This window comes from Cantharellus anzutake, assembly GCF_015039405.1.
Source record: "Cantharellus anzutake strain C23 chromosome Unknown EI90scaffold_21, whole genome shotgun sequence".
Taxonomy (NCBI): Eukaryota; Fungi; Basidiomycota; class Agaricomycetes; order Cantharellales; family Hydnaceae; genus Cantharellus; species Cantharellus anzutake.
The window spans coordinates 166,942-177,723 of NW_024066971.1; the positions used below are offsets into that span (position 1 = coordinate 166,942).

At 46.4% G+C, this 10,782-nt stretch overlaps 1 non-coding gene across 1 annotated transcript; it reads left to right on the forward strand.

The window, feature by feature from the left end:
• The first annotated feature begins 626 nt into the window (after positions 1–626).
• On the forward strand, positions 627–699 carry EI90DRAFT_t122. Its single transcript has one exon. It is a non-coding gene; the product is annotated as a tRNA-OTHER (tRNA).
• The last annotated feature ends 10,083 nt before the right edge of the window (positions 700–10,782 follow it).

The following is a 10,782-nucleotide window of genomic DNA, read 5'->3' on the forward strand; positions in this document are numbered from 1 at the left end:
AGAGCCATAATTGATCCAGAGATCGAATGCCAGATCTGATGTGGTGCAGAGCGACGTAGGAGAATGTCGGGTCAAGTGGTCCCAGCTGCCCGTTTAACCACATGGGATCAGAAGGGGCTCTCTTGAAGGATGCAGACGATACTTCAGCTGCCTCAAGGCCTGGGCAGTCTTGTCTGTGTTCGTCTGTGATCACAACGGAGTTATGTGGGGTGGGCCTGCAGCTCATACTTGCCAGTCTGAGAGACATTGTCAGTTAGATTCGTTGATGGGATCACGAAAACGATGGAGATGTAGGATGATCGAAGTGTACCCTGGTCACGTGCTGCTAATCGGCTTCATGCAAGTACCCAATTGGGAAGTGGGCACTTATTTGCATCTGCTCAGGCCCAGCTTCGATCTGTACCTTCCAAGGATCTCAGGGGCATTTCGGAGGTCTCTCTCTCGGTTGCCCACATGTCTTCTTGTGCCCCATATCCTTTCCATCTTACCCTATACAGGAGTTTCCCTTTCCGCTTCCTGTGCCCCACCACCTCTTCTGCCTCAAACTCTTCTGAGGCTTTTATATCATCTCTGGGGTTGTGTTGTGGTCAGACCATCTGCTCCTAGAGAACAGGCCTATGGCTACCAGCCATATGGTGTAGTGGTTAACACCTCCAAATATATGTTGGATGGTCCTAGGTTCGAATCCTGGTGTGGCCTCTTTTTCAGACTACAATAGGTTGGACAGTAATGGTCTTGAGATGTCACCAGGGGAACGATAAGGCCTCAGGTGTGCTACATTCACCACATTGTGCATAGGGTAGGAGTTGGGGAATTTTAATCGGTAGGCATTCTTGTTTATCACTTCTGTCACCTTGAATGGCCCAATATGTCTCTGCATTAGCTTCCACCCAGTGCCCTTCACTTCCAGGAGGTTGAGCTTATGAGGATCGATCAGTACTAAGTCTCCCACTTCGTATGTTATGCTCCGGTGTTTGGCATTGTGTGCCCTGACTTGACACAGTTGTGCCAGATGGATCGATTCCCATGCCCATCTTCTGTGTATGTTCAACACGTTGTAGGAGAAATAACGGACACACTATGGAAACCCATTATGGAAATATGCCAGATAAATCACAAAACCCCATACAGCAAGTAGATATGAGAAAATAGAAGGACCTGAACTTTAATGAATTTTAACGAATTTTTTTACGAATTATTACGATTATATGCAATAAATTGAAAGAAAGAAAATTAGCAAAAATACTTCAAGCTTAGCATCAACAAGACGGAATTCTCGGGGGAATTTATAGCAAATATTAAACAAAGAATTAGGACAATCGACCAAGATTTGACTATAAAAACAATCAGAGAACCTCCATGGAAACTACTTTCCCACGTCCGCACACATAGCCAAGGATGGAAGTACCATGGAACAAGGATTCCTTAGGAACTAATGCAAAATTCAAAGTCGTGTTTATAATAGGAAATGTAGATGTCCCCCAAACGGACCCAATGAAAGTAATTACAGGGAAAGCTACCCATAAACGATGGAGATATGACTAAAACTCCTGCAAAATGAGGACAACGCTTAAAAAGCAAGCGCGAAGAATAACCAGTAACGACCGAGACGAGCTTGATAGCCCATTAGAAAGGAAGGGATCTAATCTTAATCCACCCAAATTTTCATAATAAAAGGATCACACATTAATGAGATATCCAATAACGGGAATAGTGACATCAAAAGTCCGAGCTCAGGGAAAAGACGATGTTTACATAGGATCCATAATTAAAACATACAACGAAATTTACACGGAAATTATGAAAAATAGGAAACTATAGTTATGCAAATTTTCAGCCCAAACGGTCCAGCCGTTGTAAAGTTATACCAATGACGGGAATATAGAAATCCGCATCATGTTTAATGACACATGAGGGTGGCAATGTGAAGGGATCCGGCTGTCGGAACCGAGATCTGCACTTCGGCAGATCGCGAAGACCAATTTCCGTCCAAATAACATCCAAATAAGGAAGAGCCTGGTCAAAACAAAGCATGGAAAGTGCAAAACAACCTTAGATCATGAGGGAAAAATCTGAAATAAATCACAGAAGCCCATATGAAGGATATAAACACCCACACATACCATAAATCCCGAACAATTAAACAGAAACAGTGCCCGCATACGAACGACTATGGGAACGATGCACGTGATTACTGAATGTGGGCATGAACTTTTGCTAACTCGACAAATACCAGGAAATAGAACACAACTTTAGTACCATTGGAAAGGTGGGAATAAATGAAAATTTATGATACCAAGAACGTGAGAAACCATCCATAAATGAATGGGATACAAGGACATGAAGTTAGAAACCTGATAACGTGTGGGAAGACAGCTTCAAGAGGTCCAGAGCCCTAAATAAAATACATAAAAATATGATATCTTCGGGGACGACCTACTATAACAATGAACAATACATATGGAGGATTAGGATGTGATAATACAAAGGGGAATCAGGGAAGATGAACGAAATCCACGAAATCCACTAAACTACGACGGACCATGGCAGGAATTTTAGGGAACAATATTCTAATGAAGTGGAGAGCTATAATACATTTGTTTGAGTAATTCTTGACTACTAGCAACTTTTTCTTTCAGTTTTAAACCTGAATAATTCACTCATTTACCATTTCAAGTCTCATTTTAACTAAATGTTGCTGAATAAAAATGGAATAAATCAGCTGAAGGTCTCAGCGCAGCTGTACGCATAAGTAATGCGAAGTTTGAATTCAGAATCACCGAGTCATAGCAAATTTAATGGTAAATATGAGGTAGAGCGTGAAAAAGGAAGGCAACCCAAGGAGTATAAAAGGGAGACCCTTTCTGCGACTTTTCGCCCCCCCTTAGAGAAGTAAGAAAATAGAGTATTATTTTTCTCAAGCATTTCTGGTTGTCACTCCAGTGTGAAAAAGTGATATACAGTTAAGATTGCCACTGTAGTAAAAGGCAGCAATTAAGGAGAGAAATATTAAGTAGATATTTCAACAGGAGAGCTGGTTAACACTCCAGATTTCAAAGTGTAAACACAAAACAGTTATTTTGCTACTGTTAAAACAAGCAATAAAATAAGACAAAAATAAAACAAACTCAAGGGACACTCCAGACACAATCCAAATCCATTAACTGAGTAGAATCTTTGAAACTTCACCAAGTAGAAGATTTAATTCAAGTTAAATTCCAAATTAAACAACGCTACACAGAATTACACCTAGACAAATTAAGAAATTTCAATAAAGGAACAGCTCCACAGGGCTCGGTTTATCTGTAAGTCAATTCCCAGAAACTTTAGACTAACCCATAAAAATAGAATTAGCCAAAACACTCGGATTGGTACTATATTTACAACAAATAATACTAGTACACTTCCCCATCCTAACTAAAGAACCAGGGAACAGCTTGGTGGTGGTCTCATTTGAACCTCCCAACTGACCTTCCTTCATTCTCTCCTTCAACGTCCACTCTTTCTTCTGCTTTGATGTTGAGGGACTCTTCGGGAATGAGGAATGAGCTAGGCAGGCAGGGTTGGAAACCCATCAATAGCGTAGCAGGGGCTCCTCCCATAGTAGTGTGAGGGCTATTATTGTATGCTAACATCAGAATGTCCAAGAATTCATGCCAGTTGTCCCTGTCTTTATTGACATAAGCTCGTAACATAACTTCCAATTGCTGGTTCATTATCTCCATCTGTCTGTCTGTTTGCAGGTGCACAGCTGAAGACATCGCCAGCTTAGTGTCAAAGTGATGTGCTAAGGATGACCAGAACATCGAGAGAAAATGAGGGTTCCAATCACTGACTATTACCACAGGCAACCCCACATGTTTAATTACATGGCACCATAGCAAATCTGCAGCACCCGTCGCATCTGTGGTTGAGGAACATGGGATGAAATGCCCATATCTCATGAACTTGTCCACCACTACCAAGATGGCATCTGGCTGAGTGGTCCCCTTAGGAGGAGGTAGTCCCATCACAAAATCCAAAGTTATTGTGAGATATGGTAAGTCTGGGACAGGCAAGGGCTTTAGCAGACCCGGTGTTTTGCCTCTGTCATGCTTGATCTTCTGGCAGATGTCGCAAGTTCCCACATACTGTCGAGTGTCCTTTCCAAGGTCCTTCCAATAGCACTTAGATTTTAGGTGCTTGAGTGTCCTTTCTATGCCTGTGTGAGCAGCCTCATGAGGAGTGTCATGAATTTCCTTGAGGATCGTGGTCCTCAGACTTCTCGGGACACACAGGCGTCAGTTGGTTTGCAGGTCATCCCAAAGTAGTAACCCTTCCTCTGACACTTGGTAGGCACCACCTGCTACACCACCACTAAGGGTTTCGTGGTATATGTCCCCAAATTTCCTGTCCGTGGAGTAGGCCTGATGGAATTCCTCAGCCGTTCTCAGGGCTAGACCCAACCATAGGCTCATTGTGCTCCTTTCCTCTTGGCTTTCATCAACGATATCCATGTTATGTGATAGGTCTAACTTGTCCACAGTGTTAGACCGTGCCCTGGTAACCACAAAAACTCCTTTCACCGGGTCCTTGCACAGGTACATGCTCCAACTTTGGATAATATCCTCCTGAGCCAGGTTGGTTTCCAGACTGAGAAACTCTTCCACATTCGGGATATTGCTTCCGGGGTATGGGCCAGGCATGACAAGGGGTCTACGTTAGAATGTGCAAGGCCCAGACAGTGGACTATGGTCATCTTCGGGAATGCTGCGAAGACTAGACCCCACGCCGCTAGGCGATGGTTGTAGTTTTCGAAGGTCCTTGCCCATTGTAGTGCTGCATGGTCTGTGATTAGGAGTAGGTCCTCACCTTCGATGAATGGCATGAACCTGACTAACAATTCCTTAGCTGCTAAGGCTTCTCTCTCAGTTGCCAAGTATTGTGTCTCAGGACCCTTGCATGACTCCAATATGTGATAACTCTTTCCACCTGGATGGTAGATTCTTTGAAAACTGACACCCACTGTGTAGGGAGGGGGCAGTCATCTCGCCTGGCATTCAGCTTCTTTACCAACTCAGGGACCCACTCCCATCGATCATATGCAAGTTTCAACTTCTCATAGGCATGCATCCCTTTGAGGTCCTTGATGATCATCGGCTGTATCTGCTGTAATGTACCTGCCAAGGCCATGTCAGACACATCGGTATAGAGCCTATAACCCAACCCTTTCATGGGGTGTCCCCTGACTGGAGCTGTGGCTAGGGTGTATTTCAGCAACGAGAAAGCTTGTTTGCATGGCTCGTGCCACATCCAGGGTGCCCCATCCTTCAATAAATCGAATAGGGGTCTTGCAATGAGTGAATATTGAGGTATGAATGATGAGAAGTAAACTGCTATTCCAAGGAAGGTATGCAATGCCTTCCTCTTTTGGGGTTCTTCAATCTCCAGTAAGGCTTGTACCTTTTCCTTGTGAGTGGAGAGCCCCAGACAAGACACCTTTTGGCCCAGTAGCAACAAGCTCTGGTATCCTAAGTGACACTTGGGTGGCGAAAGTGTGAGATTAGCCCTTTTTATGGTGTCAAGGACTTGATCTATATGTGCCACATGCTGGGCAAAGGACGTGGAATATACTACGATGTCATCTATACTAAGGTGAATTGCCACAGCAAAGGAGCTAGGACTTCCTGTATGACTCTTTGGAACACAGGCGGACCATTTCACCACCCGAAGGGCATCCTCGTGAATTGAAACAATCCACAATGGGTACGAAAAGCCATCTTATCTCTCAATTCTTGATCAAACTCTAATTGCGTAAACCCTGATAACGCATCGAAGGTTGACATATATTGGGAGCTGGATAGGGCCTGTAGGATATGTTGTGTTTTGTGTTGTGGGTTATTTCTTTCAATCTTCACTTTATAGATAGTCATGTGACTACTGAGTGGTTCTTTACTGTTTCTGCTATTGTATAAACACTAAAGACCAACTCAGGGTGTGCCACCAGCTGAGATACAATAGGATATCCGTCTGTCTTGGGATGGGGAACTCGTCTGGGATAGTGACCTCATTCAGCTTTCACCAGTCCACACAGAGCCTATTCTTCCCCTTTTGGCTGACGATTATAACTGGGGTGCCCCAAGGACTCTGGGACGGCTCGATCACTCCCATCTCCAACCAGGCATCTAACTGCTTATTGATGATCTCTCTCTTCAAAGGGGAAGCGTGGTATGGTGGAAGTGAGATGGGTCTCACACCTTCTTTCAGTGATATGTGCACGTGGGCATCATATCATCCCAGGTTCCCAGCTGTAGTGAAGGCCTTCTCATGCTTCCGCACCATGGCCCGGAGCTGTTCCTTTTCCTTGGGCGATAACTCTGGGTTCACATCTATCATGTCCACCAAGGTCTCAGGAAGGACTTCATCTCCGGGTATCGTCTCTGCTGTCTTAGGTCTGACCAAAGCTTTGTTGATATCATGGACTTCATCAGGTTGTACCTCAGTATTGGCTCCTGCTGCGACAGCCCATATCAATAACCCCTTACTCTGGAATTCTCGGATCTGAGGCTTGCTTAATTGTTCGGCATGGTCCAGGTCAGCATTGGGATTACACATGGACGCTATCGTCATCCTGCTCTGAACTTTGATCGGGTACAGATTCAGATTGGTCAAGGGCAGTCTAAGGGGGTAGGTGGTGTCTACAAGCATGGTTGGAGGTGGCAGACAGTCACCCTGCTTCCATCCATTCCTCCGTCCTTCGACCAGGTGTACTCCTGAATTGTGGTCGAAGTTACCAGTGACCCCAACCAGGCGGACTGTGTACGGTTATAAGGTGACATCCTCCATAATTTTTAGTTGGCCTGTGCCTGAGACGTCTCGTTCACTTGCTTAGGTTCTTGAGGGTGAGAAGGGCTGGCTATAACTGGATAGACAGATGTGTGATGAATCTGGCTCCTGAGGGGAACCTGGTGACCCGAGTCCACCACTTGCCAGAATTCTCATTCAGGCAGATGCATGGTATGTAGCTGGAACGCAGTCTGCACGTCTTCGGCTATCAACAAAGGGATAGTCATCCCTTTGAGCACGTAAGCTTCCACGCCCTGCAGCAGGATGTGACCTCGTTGTAAAGGCAGGTATAAGTCAATCGTCGTGTAACCTTGGCACTTATTCCCTGTTAGCTGAACCAGATTCAGCTTCAATCCTTGCCTTATATGGGTGCCCTCTCCTTTAATACAGTCGTATAAGTCGGCCGATATTAACATGCAGGCTGCCCCGGAGTCAGCCAACGTGTCAGGGCCCGGCCTCTGTCCGGGGGCGGCCCTATCTCAGAACTGGACACTTGCGGTGTCCCAGGCAGCCAAGTGCTGGATCCTACCCCAACTCGAACTCACTAAGCAGGGATTGAGTTGTCATGTATTATGGAAGGTAGCTACAACTTGCCTAAGTGGGGATTGAGTTGAGAAGAAGGGTAAGTTTCCCTATTCCCCGCTTGGCTACTATAAAAGGGAAATGTACTATACAGTTTGTAACGTGACTAAGGGTAGGAGCCGAGCATGTTCCCACGAAAAGGTGTCACATGGGTTAAGGCGAGTTGCTCGCCTTGACCCACGTGATTTTTCCCACGGGTTCGCGTGCGGGCTGTAGTTGCGAAAGGTGTGTGAAGATGGGAGGATGAGGGAAGTGGGGGGAGGTCAGGGAAGGTGGTTCTGGGGTTGTATGGTCAGGTGTGGTTGCCCTGACACAACGCTTCTATTTCGATCCCATCTATTGCATTGATACAACAACGTACTTGACAAGCGTCAGATCCTAAGGATTGCTGACCCGGGGGTCGCTTGAATATCTTATGGGCTTCATATATCTCACCCAGGATGATGGCAGCCCCAATGAGTCTTTCGTCAGGTGGGATCTCACTCCATGTACAGGCCACAATGTAGGAAAAGGAAGAATCTTCAGCATTATCTATGTCAGGTACATCACGAAAATCGGACTGGCGCTCCCACATGGTCCAGATGCTCCCAGGTGCTCTGGAGCCTCCGGAGTGCTCTGGACCAGGGGACCTTGCTCTAGTTGCCTGTCCGATTTTCGTGATGTACATCTGACAATTCGGACTTGGACAAGGTACAGAACTCTGTGTAGGCCACTGCAAATTCTGCTTCCTGACCCTCCACTAAGGCAGTATAAGCCCGTCAGTAGGTACCTTCCAGTTTGGATGAGCTGTCACACTCCTTACGGTTGTTCCTGGTCTGATCAGCCTTTCTGGGGGACAGTCGTTGTCCCAGTGGTACGTACTTCCACAGTGTCAACAAGGTCTAGGCAGTTTCTTCTGTGACTTGAAGTTGCTTGTAGGATAGGTGTGGCTCCCGGACACAACAGTGGCACTTCTGGTCTCAACACAGCCTCCTCCATGTTTATTCCTCTCCAAATTAATCTGGGTGACTCTGTTGGCTAAAGCGTCAATACTGAACTCATTGCTAGCTACTAACTCGTCATGCTTAAGTTTAGTCAGCTGTAAGAGTTCTTCAGCCATGTTGACCTGATTGATGTTGAGGTGGGCCCACCATCCCTTTGGGATGTCCTCTAAAAGTCTTTGGGCCTTGCCCCTCAAGACCTCAGGTCCGGGAACATCGGCAAGTGGATACAAGATGCGCAAGAGTCGCAGCTTGTGTGTCGCAAAGTCATGTGGGGATTCCTTATAATACCTCTCACCCTTACAGTACCTGCAGACATGGAATTGGTCTCAAACCTTGTCAAGGAAGGCAGGCATTAAGAAGAAATGTAGTACGTATCCATGTAGATCCTCCCAGTTGGTGGTGAAATATAGTTTGTTGGTGACCGGTACAGTTGACCACCAGTCTGCCAGAGCACCCTTGAAACAATCAGGGAGTACATGGGTCATTTGTTGGGTGAAAGCAGGCGAGTGCCTGGCTAGGTTCTGACATATGCTGCACCATGTTATATAGCTGTCGATTGAGCTCCATCCCACTGTTAGAACGGGCGGATTCGGACGACTCCGGAGTGGAATCGGAGACTTAGCGTGGAAGGACCTTGGCCTCAGCGACTCATGTGGAGCGCTGTGCCATTGCTGGTCGTCCTGGGGGTCCCTAATTTCGGATCTAGCAGAGGGAAAGTCTCTTGGGGGAATTCAAGTCGATTTCGGACTGAGGTTACAAGTTACTAGGTACATTGTATATAAGGAGGGGTCCGGAATCAAAAGGAACAAGGGTAGGACAAAAGGAGACAAAGGGAGATGGAAAGAGGAACAACACCGAGGGTCAAGGGTTTGACTCAATGGTGTTTCTCAAAGGAGGAATGAAGGGCCAAGGCCCAAGGAGGAAGGAAGGAGGATGGGAGTCAGGAATGGCTAGCTGACTGAATAGAAGGAAGCAGCAGCCCAAATAGGAATGAGGGAGAATAGTGGAATTGAAATGGACAATGCAATAGTTGCAAGGTCCGGAGTAAGTCCGGAAAGTCTGAACTCGGAAGTTAAACTCCGGAATATTGGCAAAGGTAATTAAATGGAATGAGCTAACCAATACAATGGGTATAAGCGGAGGTGGGGTCAAAGTCTGAGGTCGGAGCTAAGACCGGAGGTTCCAGAGACGGAGACGCAAACGGGATTCCGGAGCGGAGGTCCGGAGTTGGGAACATAGGTGTTGCATGCTCGTCTGGAAGGTGTCGAGGATGAGGTCGGACCCGGAATGTTCCAGAGTCGGACCGAAAGTGGTGTTGGAGCCGGAGGTGGGATAACCTCTTGGAAGTCGGCAAGGAGGAGGTGATGGAAGGGGTGATGTTCGGTCCGAAATGAGTATTGGAGTGGACGAAGGTAGGGTAGGAGAAGGACGGGAGGGTGGAGGTGGCATGAGGGGTGAGGGGAGGTGTGGTGTCAGGTCCGAAGGTGAATATCGGAACAGACAGCGGTAGGGTAGGACTCTGGAAATCAGGTTCGGAGTTCCGGGAGCCCGGAGCAGAGGTTGGGATTGTACGGATATGACACCCACCATGCATCATGACCTTTCCCAGGGTATGTAATGATGTGTGCATCTGATTTTATCCTTGCTTCAGGTCTGTGCCTATTATTTTCCATCTGCTCCTCTTCTGTTAAGACCAAGTGACCTTTCTCTGTGATGAAATCAGAGACATGAATTGAACGCCCATTTCCCTTCTTCCTGAGTGGCTGTTGGCCATCTTTAATCCACACCCGGCGTCGATACTCATTAACATGAAAGATACTCTCATCTTGATACATGGGTATGTGTTCTTTCCTGGGCATACCCATGGTACTGGATCCATGTCCGGGCCTTCATACTCTTGAATGAATCTGATGCTGTTCTCTGATCAGCAATGCCAGCATACATAACAGGATGTAACTCACTGTCCAATTCCCTTTCACATGACATGTAGTCAATGAAAACTTTGCGGTATGCAACAACATCAGGCCATTCATGCCCATCAATGTATGCACCTTTTTTTGACTCAATGTGTTACAGATATAGAGTCTCCAATGACCATATCCATCGCATGGTCAAAGGCTGTCAGGGCACAGCCTAACCGGCTACCCTGACTCCCTATGCCGGAAGGGAGTTGCTGTAAGATGATCCGGAGTGATCCGAAGAATGCAGGTAATCTCGCTTAGCTCTCGCTTAGCATCCCGCTTCTATCTTCCATCCACATGTCACCCCTTTCCCACACCTTGCTTACGATTATCCAAATGAATAGTTATCTTTTCATGTCGTCATTCTATCGGCTGTTTCTTATCTCATTTGTAGCCATGCTCTAGTGGATAGCGGTATCCATGTATATGAG